The sequence below is a fragment of the Artibeus jamaicensis genome, unplaced genomic scaffold (genome assembly GCF_021234435.1).
Source record: "Artibeus jamaicensis isolate MK-2021 breed Jamaican fruit bat unplaced genomic scaffold, CSHL_Jam_final scaffold_1964, whole genome shotgun sequence".
NCBI classification, from domain to species: domain Eukaryota; kingdom Metazoa; phylum Chordata; class Mammalia; order Chiroptera; family Phyllostomidae; genus Artibeus; species Artibeus jamaicensis.
The window spans coordinates 15,798,964-15,816,645 of NW_026522030.1; the positions used below are offsets into that span (position 1 = coordinate 15,798,964).

Below are 17,682 nucleotides of genomic sequence, written 5' to 3' on the forward strand. Positions count from 1 at the left end.
AATTAACAAGGTAGTGATGACAAAGTGATTAAAGTGCCTTGTAAGAAATGTTATTTCAAAATACAAAAATGTCCTTGAATCTCATCACTGGATTTCTTTGCACTACTGTGGGTTCAGTGATTTTAAATCCGGTACAAAGGAAGATGCTAAGCAAATGGTCTGGAGGATCCTTGTGGATAATTCTGGAAAAGCTAATAATATTCTGGTTTAGGAAGGTTGCTTACCTATGGCCCTCTATTATTCATCGACTTTTTATTTTTTACTTTTATTTTTTAAAGATTTTATTCATTTATTTTTAGAGAGAGAGGAAAGGAGGAAGGAAGAGAGGGAGAGAAACATGATGTGGGAGAGATATATCTATCAGTTGCCTCTCACACGCCCCCAATGGGGGACCTGGCCTGCAACCCAGGCATGTGCCCTGACTGGGAATTGAACCAGCAACTTCTCGGTTCATGGCTGGCACTCAATCCAAAGAGCCACACCAGCCAGGGCTTCATTGACTTTTTAAAAATATAATAATTTTATATGTTAAAAACAATGTAATGATTATGTGAAAAAATGTATTTACCATTTTAAAGACTAGTAATTTCAGCATCTTAACATACGTTCCACTCCAGTTTTTGTCTCCTTGTATACATGTTTTTTATCTCCGGGAGGTCAGTGTTTTCTGTTTTATTTTCCATAATAATCCAAGGGCCCATAACAGTCTTCTGCAAATAGTAGCCACTCGTATATCTGTTTTGGAAATAAATGAATGAACTTCTGAAATGATAAATATACAATCAATTTTGTACTCTGCTTTGCTCACTTCTATGATGTCATGAGTCTTTTACATCACCACAAACTTCAAACAAATCATATTTCTCTGTTTCGTTGTTTTTTTCTAGTTACAAAATCAGAAAAATATGAAAACCTAGAAAAAAATTTCTTAATCTCAATGCAGAAACAATCACTCTTAACTTGCTGAGATACTTCTCCTAGTATTTGTTACATAAAACGTGTTCTTTAAATGTGAGGAGTTTTTATTCAGATTCTTTCACTTGACATGATATTGCTAGTATTTTCCCATGTTATGGGAAACCCATTGTCACCATTATTTTATTTTATTTATTATTTTAAAAAACAATACTTCATTGCTTTTTCTTCCAAAGCTTTGTGAATTTACAAAAAAGGATCAAAGTTTATAGACTGCTTAGTTCAGGCCAAGAATACAAGATGTGCAAACCCAGTCCTTTGTGGCCTCTGAGTGGTCCCAGACCGGCACTGCCACCTGAAACAACTCCCCCGACTTGTCTGATAGCCTTTAGAGATGCTGCATTCCAGACACAGCATCTCACATGACCTGCCTGGAGATGCTGCATTCCAGACACAGCAACTCACATGACCTGCCTGGGTCATTAGTCAAAGTCACTGGAATGGTACAGAGGTTTTTTTTGGAGAGGTTTTTGTTGTCATTGTTGTTGTTTTTATTGCCCTCCTGCTATAAAATGAAAATTTCAATTGATTTCTGAAAAAAATAAATTGGTCAATAAATTCATTCTGTTCTGCTTCTACTTTATACAAAACTTTGTATTCAACCCAATAACTTTCAAGGTGCATTTTTCTTTTCTGCTATTAGTGCTTAGAGTCGCTGCTATTGGGCTTCTCTCTGTTTTGCTATAGATTCGAGCAAGTTCTAAGCACCAGTGACTTTCATCTCATTTTCTGATTCTTTTCCAAGATGATCAACAACCTCAATTGAACCACCAACTATTTTCTGAATTTGGCCAGTTTTGTCCCAAAAGTCCTTGCACTCTTCTTTGAGCTCCACTGTCTGCTGGATGATCTCTGGGTCCAACGTCCCAAGCTTGTTCATCTCATCCAAGTGCAGCCCTGCTTTGCCCTGCATGTCCTTGACCACAGCAGTTTCCCTTCCAGCTGCTCTGCTGACCAGTAGCGGCCATGTACTGCCTGGCATCATTATTTCGTTAACTGAATGTATCACAGACTTTTTGGATATCCCTAGAATGTTGACATTTAAGTTCTTTTTACAGTTTTTGTCATAAAATGTTCCATAATAAATGTCTTTGTTTATAGACTCATTGTCCACTTTGTAGATTATTTCTTTAGCATACATTTCTGGAAGCGGAAAATACATGCTAATTAATTGGAGTATTTCCAGAGATCTATGTCTTATGGGGTATATTTTCTACACCCTTGTATATCTCAGCATATCTTCATTATTTTTCTTACAAATTATAGATTGACAAGGCATAAAGTTCTTTCCCAAATTCAGTTTGATATCACTTTATTGTTTTTGAGCATTTAATGCAGCAGAAATGAGAAACCCGTGATATTTCTATTTATCCCTTTGAAGTTTGCTTTTTTCTTTTCTTCCCAAATGCTTGACAGTTTTTCTATTAAAACATTTTGACAGATGTGTCTAAGTACAGTTCATTTTTATTGAGTTTGCTCAGAGTGAGGTGAGTCCATCCAGCTGAGTATTTTTTAAACAAAATTTTTCTTCAGATCTGTCTTTGATTAGTCCTTCTGTTCTGTGGTTCTGGTTTCTCTCTTAAGTACACCATAATTCTTAAAGACATCTGCCACATTTAGGTGACCAGTTTACATCCAAGCCAGGACAATTTTGAAAGTGAAAAGGGCAGTGGTCAGTGATTACACAGGACAGTAAACATAAAACTGGAACCGTCTGAGAACAGGCTGAGATGCCGCCCTGACCATGCTTTCTCCTTATTCACAAATCTGGATGCCTTTGTTCTCTATCCTGAAAGACTTTTTGAGTTGGTCTTCCGTATCCCGAATTCACCACTTTGCAGTGTTTATTATGTCTTTTATGCCTCCCAAGCATATTTGAAATCTATTATTGAATTTTCAGTTTTCTTGTTTCTTTCCATGCAACACTATTCTTTTTCATTCAATCCTATTATTGTTCATCTCAACATGTTCTCTTCCTGTGAATTACTCATATTTCATAAAAGTCATGTTATCTTGTTTATTGTTTAAATGTCAGTGTCTTTGTGGGGGGGTCATTTTCTGTTGGCCTCTAAAATAAATCATTTTCTGAATGTCTTTCCTTTCCTTTGCCTGTTCTACAGCATTTGTATAGGGCCCAGGTTTTGTTTATTTGTTTGTTTGTTTATGGGGTATGTGGAGTTCTTATTCTAGAATAACGAGAAATCTATTTAAAGCCTCTGTTTACCAACAAACAGGCTGCTTAGATTACTAATTGCCTTACTTTGAATTCACTTATGTTCTCGCTGAATCTCCTTCTAATAAATACAGCTGGACATGAAGCTGTTCTGCATGGCACCTCCAAATCTAAGTCTTTAGCTGTCACTAATAAGCCACTTCTAACTGAACTAAGTTAGAAACTTTAGCCACTACTCCCCCGCTGTGTTGCTTTCTGATAATATGAACCAGTAGCTCTTAATCAGTCCCTCAGCCTGGGCAGCCTTTTCAAAATACACATGTGGGCTCCATCCTTGACTTCCTGGCACAGAATCTCAGGAGATGTAGGCTTGTGTATGTAAGATTTCCCAGGTGTTTCTTGTTGTTCCCACTTGGCTGAGAATCACTGATCTGAACCAAATGTTCTATATACTGATCTCTACTGAGTGAAGGATTTGAAAAATAAAAAAAGCACTCCTATTGGTTTGCATGTCTACTGGGGTGATTTCTGATTCTGCTACCTTCTGTGATGCTTTTCTTATGAGAATTAAACTTTTCCCGTACTTCTCTTGGAGATGCAGTTTTTATCTAAATTTAGGAATAAAAATACTAATCAGAGGAGTGAAGTAATTGAATGTTATTCTGACTACTTCAAAAAGCAGAATGCATGCGATAGAAGGGCCATGGTGATGCTTCTAACTGAACTAAAGTTAGAAAGTGTAGAAAGAAAGGAATAGTAGTCATAGTAGTAAAAAGCCAGAGGACCCAGAATGACTGAGTTTAAATACCATTCCTGCCTCTTACTAGTTAAGTGTTATGGTAGACCACTTACCCTCTCATGCCTTAGTGTCTTATCTATAAGATATGGAGAATAGGATCTATCTCACTTCCTGAGTTTTAAGAAAGGTTAAATGAAATAACTTACAGAAAAAATTTCAAAATGCCTGATATATATTACATATTAAAGAAATATTAGCTACTTTTAGTTCCAGACACAATTATCAACATTATTTATCTTCCTCTGATTCCACCAGCTTGCAGTTTGTGCACTACCCTTCCACCCCAGCAATAAATTGATTGTGAGTAAGAGTTTTTTAGGATTGTGGGCTTTCATATTTTATGTCTCATTTGATACTTCAGTGGGAAGTTGTAGAATGCTGCATCAGATCAGTTCCTGAGTTTTATTGGAGTTTTATGGATAAGTCCTTGCATGGTGATCCATCACTGTAATTTCGGTCTGAACAGGCAATCAATCATTTCATTTCTGTCCATGCCTTCATGATCTTTCCTACTGGCTGCCTTGTCTACCGCATCTCTTGTTCCACCTCATTCTGTGACTTCACAGTAGTAACTGGTTTGAAACATGCTAGTCCTGGCTAAGCTAGTGAAGTCCAGGAAGGGAGTAGTTTTGTGTGGTTCCTAGGGCCCCCAAGGGTGATAGTCACTAGGAGGGAAGTTTAGCTCAAAACCAAGGTCTTTCTAAGCTGTGTGTCCAAGTGATTCAACACACTGTAAGATAGTAAATGTGTCAGTGAGTGCCATTCAGGAAATAGAAGCTACACCAGATATTTAAGGAGAGAAACTTTAATATAATGACTCATTAACTAGACACAAAGTGTTTCGTCAGATAATTGGAAGGATTTTAAGAGACCTGTATGGTATGAAGACAGCAAATCCTGGAAGCAGTTACCACCCATGGAACTGAGGATCAGTAGGAACAGGCTGGATTAACATTTAGGAGCTTAGAGGAAAAGCTCCGTGAAGCCGAAATTCAGATATTTGAGAAAAAGGAGTGTGGTTCCGCTGGTGATGGTGTCTCTGAGCTCCATGGAGGGCCTACGGTGCTCGGATCCAGTCCCCTCACTAACAGGATAAAGTGGTTCTGCAAGTACTGGAAACATTGCACAGGATTTAGCTGTTTTCCTGGAAAGAAACCACTGATGAGATGAAGAAGCATTGCTAGGGCGGTGCTTAAAGGGACTTCAAACAAAACACCCACAAGAAGCAAACAGAAAGCAGACCGGAGGAAGCAAGTCCTTCCTCTTCCTTCAGCTTTGCCATCTCCCCCACAGTGGCCTTCACTGGCAAAGCCCACCAGGGTCCCCCTGGCAAAACAGGAATGTGGTTTGTAGACTACTAGCTCCAGCATCCCAAAGCAGAGAAGAGCAAGGTGGGTTTGGAGTTGACAGACAATAGCCGTATCTGAGACTCAAGCTATGGATAAGGATCTATCTCACTTCCTTAGATGACTTCGAATAGACAAACTTCATGACCCATATTCAATATGTCTAAATGTTTCTAATAAAATAATGTTTGGGAGGGAAAAAGAATCTAAGGTTTTGAAAAAATAGTAGTAATGATTGCTGGCATTCATTGCACTGTGACTATGCACTAGGCATCATGCATCATCGCATTTCATTCTTATTAAATATTCTCTCGTAGCTAATGTATTTATCCTCATATTATTGTGAGAAGATTAGAGGTTACTTGGTTAAGGTCACTCGACTAGTCAGAGGCACAGCCAGAAATCAAGTTCAGTCTTTGGAGCTCCAAAGCCTCTACACAGCACCGCCTCCTATAATGGGTGGCAGTGGTATAGTTTCTTCTAATTCTGAGATGCATTTATGAGTAATTAATATCTCTTTGCTCAACAGTGTTTGATTTTATTTTATTAGTAATGAAATTATTATTTCACAACACTTAATTTAGTGTGTTAGGCATGTGTGCCTAACAGCTGAGAGCTGTGGAGACTGGGCAGTTTTCCAGTTCATCTGAACTAAACAGATAGTTGAATCAGCCACTATGAAATTTAGAAGAAAATATATTGATGTGAATTGTTTGCTTTGGCCATCTACTTTGTCTTTCAGATGGCCTAGGACAATGCTTGGTTGCCAATTGGTTTTATGCCACATAATGTCAGTGTAATTGTTTGGCAAAATTCCTCCCTTGGGTACCTCACCACTAGAGATTGACTCTCCTCAGTAGCTTCGTTAGTAGCTTGGATTTGTACAATTTTGCCATTAATAGAAATCTCTGAGTTACAAGATAGATCTATGGAACAGGGTCAAAACTGGAAAGTATCAGCTTACAGCAGATCTCCAGACTAGAAATCTCTGTTTAGATAATAAATTATTGCTCTTGAGAATAGACCTGGGGCATTAATCATTGCCAAACCTTAATCTACCCACTGACACCTACAAAAGGTTCCTAAAATTTGCACGTATTTTGACATTCTCCATGCAATGATAAATTTTTGTCCTAATTTGTGTTTATGCTTGAGACTCAAAAAAATAACAAGCATTCTCTGGCATAGAAAATTTGGTTGTATAAAATAGACAAACTTCATTACTCATATTCAATGTGTCTAAATGTTTCTAATAAAATAATGTTTGGCAGGGAAAAAGAATTCATTGAACTTCAAGAGATGAAAGTCATCTTATCTAAGGTTTTGGTCTTTAATAAAATACTTTAAAAAAAGAAAGAAAATTTGGTTGGAATACATAATCACTATTATTCATCATTTAAGATTTTTCGATAGTTGAGGCCTAGATCATTAATTATCTTAACTGCTTAGTTTCCACTCACCCACCCCAATTCTGTCTAGACTCCCAATTATCACTTACCTAGACATACCAAACCATTTTTTAAAGAGACTAGACTGATATTTCCAATACACAAAACCTAACCTCTTCATAGTTCCTTCTCACAGCCTCCCAAATTACTGGGATTCATTCAGAGTTTTCTAAAACAAAGGATTTCCATGAAAAACAATTTAAAAGAGTAATGGTAAAAGAGACATTATATAGAGAGAATAAGTTTAAATTTGAGATATTTAAACAACATTTTTTAAAGGCCATTTACATCCTCATATTATAGATACAAAAGATCATAAAAATACTATTTCTACATTGTCTAACAGACTGTTTCATAACTATAAGAGGAATAAGTACAGTTTGGAGCTGCAATAGAGTGTCATTTCCTTTACATCCTACATATAGGGTATGAACCTTTTTTGTATCTATATAATACAAACTCTCATTTGATGAGGATTTTACAATTTACAAAGTAATTTCAGCTCACACAACCTTAGATACACATAACAAACTACAACAACTCTAGGAGGAAAATATTACTCCCCCAAGTTACAAAGTAATAAAGAAACTGAGCCTCAGATACACTGTTTTACTGAGCAAGTAGTAAAATGAAATTTTCTGATATTTAGCCCAGTCATCTGTTATCTAAATCCCTGCAAATTTAGAGTTTTTTTCTTAGATAGTGAGAGTGTGAGCTGCTATAGTACCAACCTCAGAATCAAAAGGTCCTGACTCCTGTCCTAAGACTTGAATCACAGGCTCCTCTGCCTAAACAAAACCAAGGATAATCTACCAAAGATCCCAATAGCAGAAAGTTGTACTCTGTTTCAATAAATGATAGATTCCTTAAAGCTGCCTCTAGATTTTCCCTTTGGCATCTGAAAATGATATCAACATCTGAAGCTGTTGAGATGAATAAATAATGAATCTTGTGGGGGGTATTTTTTTATTTTAATTGTTGTTCAAGTACAGTTTTCTGTCTTTTACTCCCATCCCAGCCCACCCACCTAGCCCTCCCCCACTCCCTCTCGTTTCCACACCCCCCCTAGTTTTTGTCCATGTGTCTTTTATACTTGTTCCTGTAAACCCTTCCTTTTTTCCCCTGAAATCCCCTCTCCTCTCCCCTCTGGACACTGTCAACCTGTTCTCTATTTCAGTGTCTTTCGTTATATTTTGCTTGTTTGTTTTGATGTTTAGGTTCCTGCTAAAGGTGAGATCATATGGTATTTGTCTTTCATAGCACGATTTACAATAGCCAAGTGCTGGAAGCAACCTAGGTGCCCATCAGTAAATGAATGGATCCAAAAACTACGGTACATTTACACAATGGAATTCCATGCAGCAGAAAGAAAGAAGGAGCTCCTATCCTTTGCGACAGCATGGATGGAACTGGAGAGCATTATGCTAAGTGAATCTTGTTTTTTCTAATCTGAAAAAGATTGTTAGAATCTTCTGAAATGTATTTGACCTTGAATACATATTAACATTTTTACTATTAGCTTCCCTTACTCATAACTGGTCTCTAAAAATTTAAAACATTTTTAAATGTTTTAAAATGCTAGGGAAAATCGATTTCAAAAGAAAAAATACGAATTGCAGCCCAGGATATGGCTGGGAAAATATGAACGGGCTGTTGGAAGAGTGAGTGCATTGCCAGGGGTTGTGGGAGCATTTGAAATGGCCTGCGTGTTAGGATCAATCCTCTTCAGAGGTTTTTGAAAACATTTACAGCAGTTACAAGTTTAATTTTGAGCTTTCTACTATTATGTGAGATTCATGAAATATATTCTATATCCGTGTTGTGAATTTACTGCAAAAATTTTTATGAGTCCACATAGTTACTTTGAGGACTTTTAATAAAAGTCTGGGAGAAATTCTTGGAGATAGTATAAGTTTGGAGCCAGAGGCTCACTCATCCTGTATGAAAATGCCAGGCTAGCCTTAGAAATCATTATTCCATTATTTCTGAAGATTTATGCTGTTAACAGATATTAAATTTAACTCTATATCTCTAAAACAAAATGGTTTATTCCTTATTAATTATAATTATATAAATAGAACCTTATCATGCTGGGTGTCATAGAGATAATTCCTAGGTCACATTACTATATATCTATGACCTTGAGCTCATTTTTGGGGGTGAGGGGCTAAGCCACAATACCCCATCTCTCATTTCATGCTGAGTATTCTCCTCCCGTGATGGCTTAGCAATACTAAGTTCCCTGGTTACATAGTTCCCTAGTGCCAGTGGGACAAAATATGCTTCAATTGGCTCTACGTATAAAGCCACCACAATAATCACATTATCTTGTTTGAAAAAATATTTAAAAGGCATATGATGCTAGTCTCTCTACCATTTGACATTCCATTCCCCAAATAAATAATATTAAATCCCCGAAAAATCATAAAATTCAATTAGCCATACAAACTCTAAAATGAGATTGCATTAGTCACTTAGTGATCTGTTTATTAACTACTATTAGCACTCAATCCCTGGCAACGTGGCCTCAGGACACTTTATAATGAAAAATATTTTATTCTCATCAGCGAACTCATTTTAGAGTGTTTATCCAAATGGTAGAATGTGCCGTTCTCTTTTTATTTAAGTCTGTTACATATTCAGCACCTCCCAGGACTGCCTCTTCCCACTTTTTGCACTGAGAACCCCCTCTTGTCCTCACCTGATAATCAGCAACATGCAGCTGCTTGCTGTTAAGGGGAAAGTCTTGCCAAAGAACTGTCAGAAGAGAAGCATGCACAACTTGTGATTCTCCTCTCCTTTCCACTGTCCTCATCAGAAGCATTAAACATGAAGAAGGGAAGGACATTACCCTTTCCCAGGAGCTTCGTGCATTCCAAGAAGGAAGGAAAATTTCACTATCTACTAATTTTAAGTCGTTAGGGTGCATTGTCACAGTTAGAAATGAAGACGATTGCCTTGATATCACCTTAAAACTGTATGCACATTATGTAGTGTTAGAAATGTTTCCTTGAACTTGAGAGATAAATATGTTAGTAATTAGTTTACTTCTTAATTAGATGACTCCCATCTATATCTATTTCATATTTCTGGGAGCTGCCAATCAGGGGTATTTTCAAAGCATATAGAGAAGGTATCACCAGGGCAACTGTAAGGGAGGTCTCTCTTGATTGTGACAAATATGTGCAGGACCAGACAGTAAACAAGCCATAAAGTAGAGCAAATGGATGTATATAGGATTTGGGTTTGAATTTTATGATTTTTATCTTGTCAGACATAAACAATTACTGCTGATAATAACTAAGTTAGCCAGTGTGTGCCTGGTTCAGTTCATTAATGATGACCATGGGCAGTGCACTAAAGACATTTCTGCTGATACAGTTACAACCCTGGGCTGTTGGTGGACCGCTGTGCAGAATGCTATACGCCATAAGACAAAATGTACTGCTGGGAAATTTTGCACTATGTTTGTAACATACTATTTCCATAGCTGACTTTTCAACATCGTGATTGTTTATTCTCCTGAGAAATGCTGGCATCTTTTGCAAGTTTCAGTGGCTGTTGAATAATTGCCATTGGGATGTCTCTTGTTTCTCATTTGCTGATTTAGTCACCTGCCTCATTACAAGTCTGCGATTTCTTTCCTGAAATCTGTGAGTTTCATCTGCAAGTTTTAAAAAAAAAGGAGGTCAGTCCTCTTGGATGTGGTCATTTGGCAATACATCATTCTCCTTCCTTCTCTTGGTCTCCCCTGTGTGTGGTATTCTATATTTTTAGATAGGGATTTGGGTGAAGACTGAAATCTGTGACCAAAGAAGAAACTGAAGCTTCCTGGTCTCGCCGGGAACTAGATGAACTGTTGTTTCAAAGGAACCTACGATGACCATTATCAGCACATTCTTATGCTTTGGTGCTTTGCCCCATGGGCAGGGAAGGATGTTTTCCTAATAATGTGTCATAAATTAAATGTTATAATGTCATTTCTTCCAGTGCCTCGATCATACAATCTGATTTTCTTAGATAATTCCTCTCCAAACTATGGCTTTATCTACAAGTGGCTAGAATGCATCACAAAAGAATAGGAGTTAATATTGTTCACTTCTTCGGGTTATTATTGCAGGTATCATATCCATCCTGAATTGACATTTATCCTGAGACATGTCATGGCCACTCAGAGAGTTTTTTATGTGCATCTGACCCATATTTATTTGTTCTAACTCTGCATTATGTTAAACAATACCAGAGATTGATTATATTGTAGGAAAGTGGAAAGGTCAGGAAAAAAAATGAACTACCAAATTGTCAATGAGGAGGATTTGTATTCCTTTGAAAAGAAGATTCTAGTATTAGGTGGGGCATAACCAGGTTGGAGGGAATGAAATAAAAATTAATTCAATCCTTCCCACTTCAGTTCTGATACCTCTTCCCTAAAAAAATCTTCCCTGATCCCCAGACTAGGTCACTCCAAATGTACTTCCTTTATATCCTTTACCTTAGTTAGGTTCATGGAAATATCATTACAATAATGAACTTATTTGAAATGATACCTCTCATTTTTTTAAACAAGTCTTATGAAGGAGTAAAATGTAGTGATTAAAAGTATGTCTCTTGAGCTCGATTTCGAAGCCCATCTTGGCTTCTTACCGGTTGCATGGCCTTCCTGTGGAAAGTGGGGATGTTCATAATTCCTACAACATAGAAGGTTGTTGTAAGGATTAAACACGTTAAATGTAAAACACTTAAGACACTGCCTACCCAGCACACAGTAAGCATTCACCCAATAATCACTACCTATTATTCGTCTTTATTTTATTAATAGGTACCTCTCCCTTGTAAGACCCTAGGCTCTCTGGAGACAGATGACATGAGTTTTGTTCACTCTCATCTCATTCCCAGTATGTTACAGTGCCCAGCACATAACAGCATGACACAAATATTTTCTGAATGAAATATATTGTCTAGAAACATGGGTTAGTTACTCTGGAAGTGAATGTGACCTCAAACACCAAAGGATTAAATCGGGCCTCTCTGTAATGTTGCATGAACTTATTGTGAATGAACTAGCTAGCCCTATTCTACTGAAATACACTATTTGAGAGTATTTTAGGAAACATGATTTGATCTACTATTATCCAATTTTTCAGTAAAGGGCTGTGTCACAATGAGTTATTTTGTAACAGCTAAACTTTCACATTGTTTTAAGACAATAACCAAAACTGGGAACAGTTTGAATGTGATGATAATAGTTTCTAATGCTCAGTAAACACAGTCACTTGCCATTATTGTGCTCCTTCTAAAAGAAACCCTTTGCTTTTTGTTTAACTTGTTTAAACAGGAGAGAAAGCTAGAGATAGAGCCACAATGGAGGTGAATGTTTAGATGAAGAAATTTAGGGGCCCAGGTACATTAAGATCCAGACAGAGATGGAAATGCAAGTGGCAGAAGTACCCAGTAGGCTTGGATGGAGCCCGAGATGGCGAAAAGACAGGTGTCTGTAAGCCAGCCACCACAAAATAATTGCTGTATATGTCTTGTCAGTGAAAAAAAGAGGTTACAAAGTTTTCAGTAGAAGGATAAATTTTAATATGTGATTGAGAGGCATCCTGAGTCCATGAGTCAGTCAGCCAACTAACACCATCAAGCATTCATCTGGGGCCTGAGAATGTAGTTAGAATCAGCTGTCTGGACCCTCTAGACACTTCCATGTTAGTAGTGAGAAAATATTCAATGAACAAATAAGATCATTTTCCTATTGATCAATGCTCTGAAGAATACAAAATTGTTCTATGAAGATGATGATGAATTTCATGGTGGATGATGCGGTGGGGAGGCTGCTAAAGCGCTGTGGAAAGCCCAGAAATTTGAGCTGAGATAGAGTCCGTCATCTGGGAGGGAGAGCACTGAGGAAGAAGGGGCAGCAAGGACAAGGGTGGAGCAAAACGGCTTTGAGACCACACAGGTGGAATGAGTGCACAGGGCCAGGTCACTGAGGGCACAGGGTAAAAAGCTTACATTTTGCTTTCATGCTATTAAAGTTTTATAAGCAAAGGGATGATGAGGATTTAGATTTTTTTTATAAAAGATTACTCTGACTGCTTCGTGTAAAACTGACTGCCAGCCAGGCACTGTGGAGGCAGGGAGACTACCAGTGAGGGGCTGTCACATTAGTCCAGGTGACAGATGGAGGCTCACTGTAGAGGCAGTGAGATGATGAAAGTGATTGACTTGTGGACATATTTCGGAGTGAATTGGACTTATGAATGGACTAATGAGTGATGTCAAGGGGAAAAAAGATTAAAAGCTGATGTTTTAGTCTTTGGTCTGAGCAGTTGAGGCGCGTGATGGTACAATCACAGTGACTTGTGAGGGCTTTAAGGGAAGTGGATTTGGTGGGGGGTATCTGGAGTGGGGGGGTAAGAGGAAAGAACACAGTGAATCTCTCTGGACTTGTTAAGTTTCGGATGCCTAACAGGAATCCAAAAGGAGATATCAAGAAGGCAGCTGACTGTGTAAGGTCCAGGTTAGAGATAAAGGGGATAGGTGGTATTTAAATTTAGTAGGCTGGAGTGTGGATAAGAAAAGGAGAGGCAAGGACAGAGCCCTGGGGCACCTCAAATTTAGAACAAGATACCCTGAGAAGAAGCAAATGGTGAGACAGAAAGAAAACAAGATGTATGGACTGAGAAGTGTGGAGGATGAAGTGTTTCAAGAGGAAGTAACAACTTATCAAATGGTGTTTAGAGGTTGAGTCACAGGTAGAGTGAAAATCTACCTTTAGTTTTGGTGGTATTTGGCCATCGATTGCTGTGATGAAAGTTGCTATGGTAAGTTTGAAACGCTGAATTGGATAAGAAAAATTGAAAAAGAGGAAGTGGAAGCTTTAAGCATCGATAAATCTTCAGACTTATGCTGAAGAAAAGGAGTAAGATTTGGAATAGGAGCTGGAGAAGGAAAATTATGATATTAAGGAAATTTATAAGCTGATTGGAGGTCTCTGGGGAAATTGCGGAAGCAAATTCTAGAACAAGGTCACTAAGAAGATGAGAGAGGGGAGTGAATAAACTCCCCATCATATCTATGCCCAAAAGTTGTCAGACCCTTCAGGAACTAATCCTGAGGCCATCTTACTTCAGTTCACAGCAGTCCACACTTTATTTCCTTGAGAAAGTTAAGCATCTTCACTCTTCCATCATGTACACTGTGGCAAACTAGATTAATTCAGGGCAAGAAAAGGTTTACGTTGAATTTAGTTGTCCATATTTCCCTCTTCCCATCCTCCATGCCATGTAGAGCTATGTCTCTGCATCCAAATGTACGGAAGCCTGACTAATTTCTTTGTTATACAAAATGTAAGCTACTTTCTTAGTAATAATAGAGGCATAGTAATAATAGATGTGTTATTTTTTTAAGTTTTAAAATCCTGATAAAACTTCTACCATCTTCCTTTATCTCTCCTCTTCATGGTCTATGTACCCTTAACGTAGTCTTGTTTAGTTCCTCTTATTTCCATTTACTTTGTTAGAACACTATGCTAGGTTGGTTGCTGAGATTCCAATTATTTCTCTGGTTGTATAATGGTACCTCACTTTTAGGTAACAGACAAGTAACTGAAAGTTTGCTTCAGTGTTGATACCTCTTTATGTTGAATCATATTTGAAATGCAGCAGTGTTGAGCTTCCAAATAAATTCGATTATGAATAATTTATAAAGCACAGTAAATGTTTCCCCACAACCATCTTGAGTGTAAAGAAAGTGGCTGACACGCCCTGAGTTTGTGCATATCACGATCCACTTGTATTTCTAAACAGTGCCTCAGGCGCAGATGCACTTGAGCAGCCCTGTCAATCCTCCCAGTGTTCAGGTGCCAGCATTTTGATTGGCATCAGAGAAGATCTGTGTCTCCATAGGAGGCTAAGGTTTTATGGGAATGCAGATAATAATTACTCTTGCCTCTGAAGAGAAACTGTGTCAGTGAAATATGAATGAAAATGGTTCATACAAAATAGACACACATCTGAGCTAAAGGTCAGACTTCTCTGTCTAAATCTAAACTGGACAATCCCATTTCTTCATTCAACCCACAGATCTTCACTGTGAGTCTCCTGTTTTCAGGGCACCATTATAGGGAATTTTAGTATAAAAGGCAAACATGTCTAGCCCCAAATAGTCCGGGAAGGAGAGAGAGGAGCAAGCCCATGAAGACCGTGCCATGTATAAATGACTGGTAGATCTCCAGAGTGTGGCGGAGCTGCAGTTCAAAGCAAGGCAAATAATAGAACTTGAGGGTGAGGCAAGTGAGGAATGTTGACCTGGAGAACAGAATCCTGAGTGCAGCCCAGAAAGATGACTGGGAGTTAGTGATGCAAAGAGAGGGGTAAAGAGAAAATGACCGACCTATGGATGTGGAGAACAAGAGAGCTGGAGCACTTCTGTAATTCCAAATGTTTTGGAATGGCTTCCAAGATAAAAAGAAAACTAAGATGTACTTAGACAATTGAATGATCAGGACAAGATGACACCACTGTCCTGTACAGTGGAGATCGACATGAGGGCTGGGATGCATAGAGATGTAGCAGTCTGCTCTGGTGGATCCTGCATAACCTGGAAAGGGAGGCGAGAGATAGGGTACGGCACTCTCCAGGGTCATCCAGGGCACAGACAGAAAGGAGAGAAAAAGTTACCCATAGTGAATTTAGTATTTTGAGATGCTGGCTTACATTATAAAGGCTGGGGTATCAGTTCTCTCTTTTGCTTTCTAGAAATAATAAAGATTTCTTGAGGTCTCTGTTCTCTCTATGGATATATGCTCCCTGGACTTAGAAAACAATGATGATCATTGGAGGTTCTTCCCATCTTAAAGCCTAAATGCTTTTGGCATGATATGCCAGAGTTTCAAAGAAAATAATGTCAACACAGGCTATATAATGCTAAACAGAATGGATTTATATGAACAGTAAATGATTCCAGAAAGAGGTCATTCCAGGGTTCATACATTAAATCAGACAGGAACCCAGAAAACTCATCTGATTTGATTAGAGTCTTTTTACCTAAAACATTAGTAATTAGTGTTACAGCGTTCTCAAGACATGATGTGATTATATATGCTTGTCACAGTAGAGAACAAAAATTAATGAATTCTTAAATTAGTGCACTCTTTATACACCTCTCTCATAAAGGACAATTAGTTATTTGTGGCTTAAGGACGACAGAGAGATAGTAGAGTGTACAAATTGGGCAGAGCCTGAATCTTTTCTTTAAAATTAAGGAATAAAATTAAACGCAAGTAGGTATTCCAAAATATTAAGATTTAGTCATAGTCTCTAACAATCATATGAAGACAGGCCACCTCACTTAAGCAAATTCTTAACCTCATGGAAAGAGAAATGCCTTTAACTCACCCCCTAATTCATGGCATTCCATAAACTATACAGGAATTTGGATTAGGTGAGAGCTTTCAGGTCTCTTTCAAACCAAATACTAAAATCATAAGTGCACCAGTTGGCTTTTGGTGAATCATTCAAACTTCATATTTCCGTCCTATTATATTAATATTTGATCATTAAATGGATATGGGCAAAGGTTTGACAAGTAAGTTCACGACAGGGCCAGATTCTATCTAAATCTTAAATTTGAAAAGCCAACTAGGTCTTTTTATTACCTAGTCGGTTATAATGCCCGCATAGACCAGCCTGGAAGAACACAGACCCGTGCATCCAGAATTCATTGTCCTGGACCTGAGATCACCGGGACTGCTTACGGAGCCTGCAAGTTTCCTCATGATCACTAATTCATGAGAAGGTGCTGCCTCTATGACCAGAGACTTTAAGAATTAAAACGAGCATTTTCAGTGCTTTCTCGCTTTGAACCAGGATTTGAAAGGTACAAAGAATTAATTATGTTAACGTGTACCTAGTAATGCAAGTGAAAAATGTCATGGCAGCAAAGCATAATCATAATTAGTAGGTCACGAGTTTTGAAAGTAGGTGCTAATATGGAAATGAACTGAGATACTGTTTAATGGCATGCTAATACTGTTTTTGGTATGTATGCTGCCAAAGTGACCACATAATACTGTTTTTATCATGAAATTTATCAGTGGCATGTATCAAACAATGAATCGATAAATTTATTAAAATGAGTCAATGAAATTTTTTTCGATTTCCAAATGAAATAACAAGCCATTATGCAATTAAACTGATTTTATAATATTGAAATTAATATAAAAGTCATATTACATCACTATTAGTTGAATCATGTTTAAATGTATAAAACATGTACTTGTATCAATAAAAATGGCTTATGGAATGGAGGAAAATAGTTTATGTCAACTCTAGTGTTAGGTCTAAAGGGTATTTAAAAAGGAATAATCGGCATATAGCTGAGCTTTCATTTTCAATATAATAAGGTGAATTAGCATATGACATAAGCTATCTCCTAATAATGGTTTTAAGCTGCCTTGACATAGTCAAATTTCCAGAGGAAATTCAACTCGCATGCTAGACAGCTTAATTATCTGGTGCACATTTCAGTAGTTCCTGGCCATGCTGTGAAATCACTTGTCAAAATTATAAAATATTTTGAAAGAAAATATGCCAGACTTTGTCACCAAAAGTGTCTATAACAGTAATTTGAATCCTTTGATAAGCTTTAATTATCCAGTAAATCATCTGCTTGCTGATACATATAAATATGTAGGTTCATTCAAGTATTACTAAATTTGACCAAAACCTGGATGGTCAAATTTAGTAATATAAGAACTAAAATCATTCTTATTGTTTTTAAGATTTTATTTATTTATTTTTAGAGAGAGAGGAAGGGAAGGAGACAGAGAGGGAGAGAAACATCAATGTGTGGTTGCCTCTCATGTGCCCCCTACGGGGAACCTGGCCAGCAACCCAGGCACGTGCCCTGACTGGGAATTGAACTGGCGACCTTTTGATT

The 17,682-nt window shown here is 37.7% G+C and overlaps 1 protein-coding gene and 1 pseudogene across 1 annotated transcript in view; one reads left to right on the forward strand and one right to left on the reverse strand.

Annotated features, from left to right (window-relative positions):
* The window catches only part of GRIN3A (glutamate ionotropic receptor NMDA type subunit 3A), a 152,988-nt gene that overhangs the window by 16,715 nt on the left and 118,591 nt on the right, over window positions 1-17,682 (forward strand). The gene's annotated exons all lie outside the window — the stretch shown is intronic.
* LOC119044813 (intraflagellar transport protein 20 homolog) lies at window positions 1,551-1,960 on the reverse strand (annotated as a pseudogene).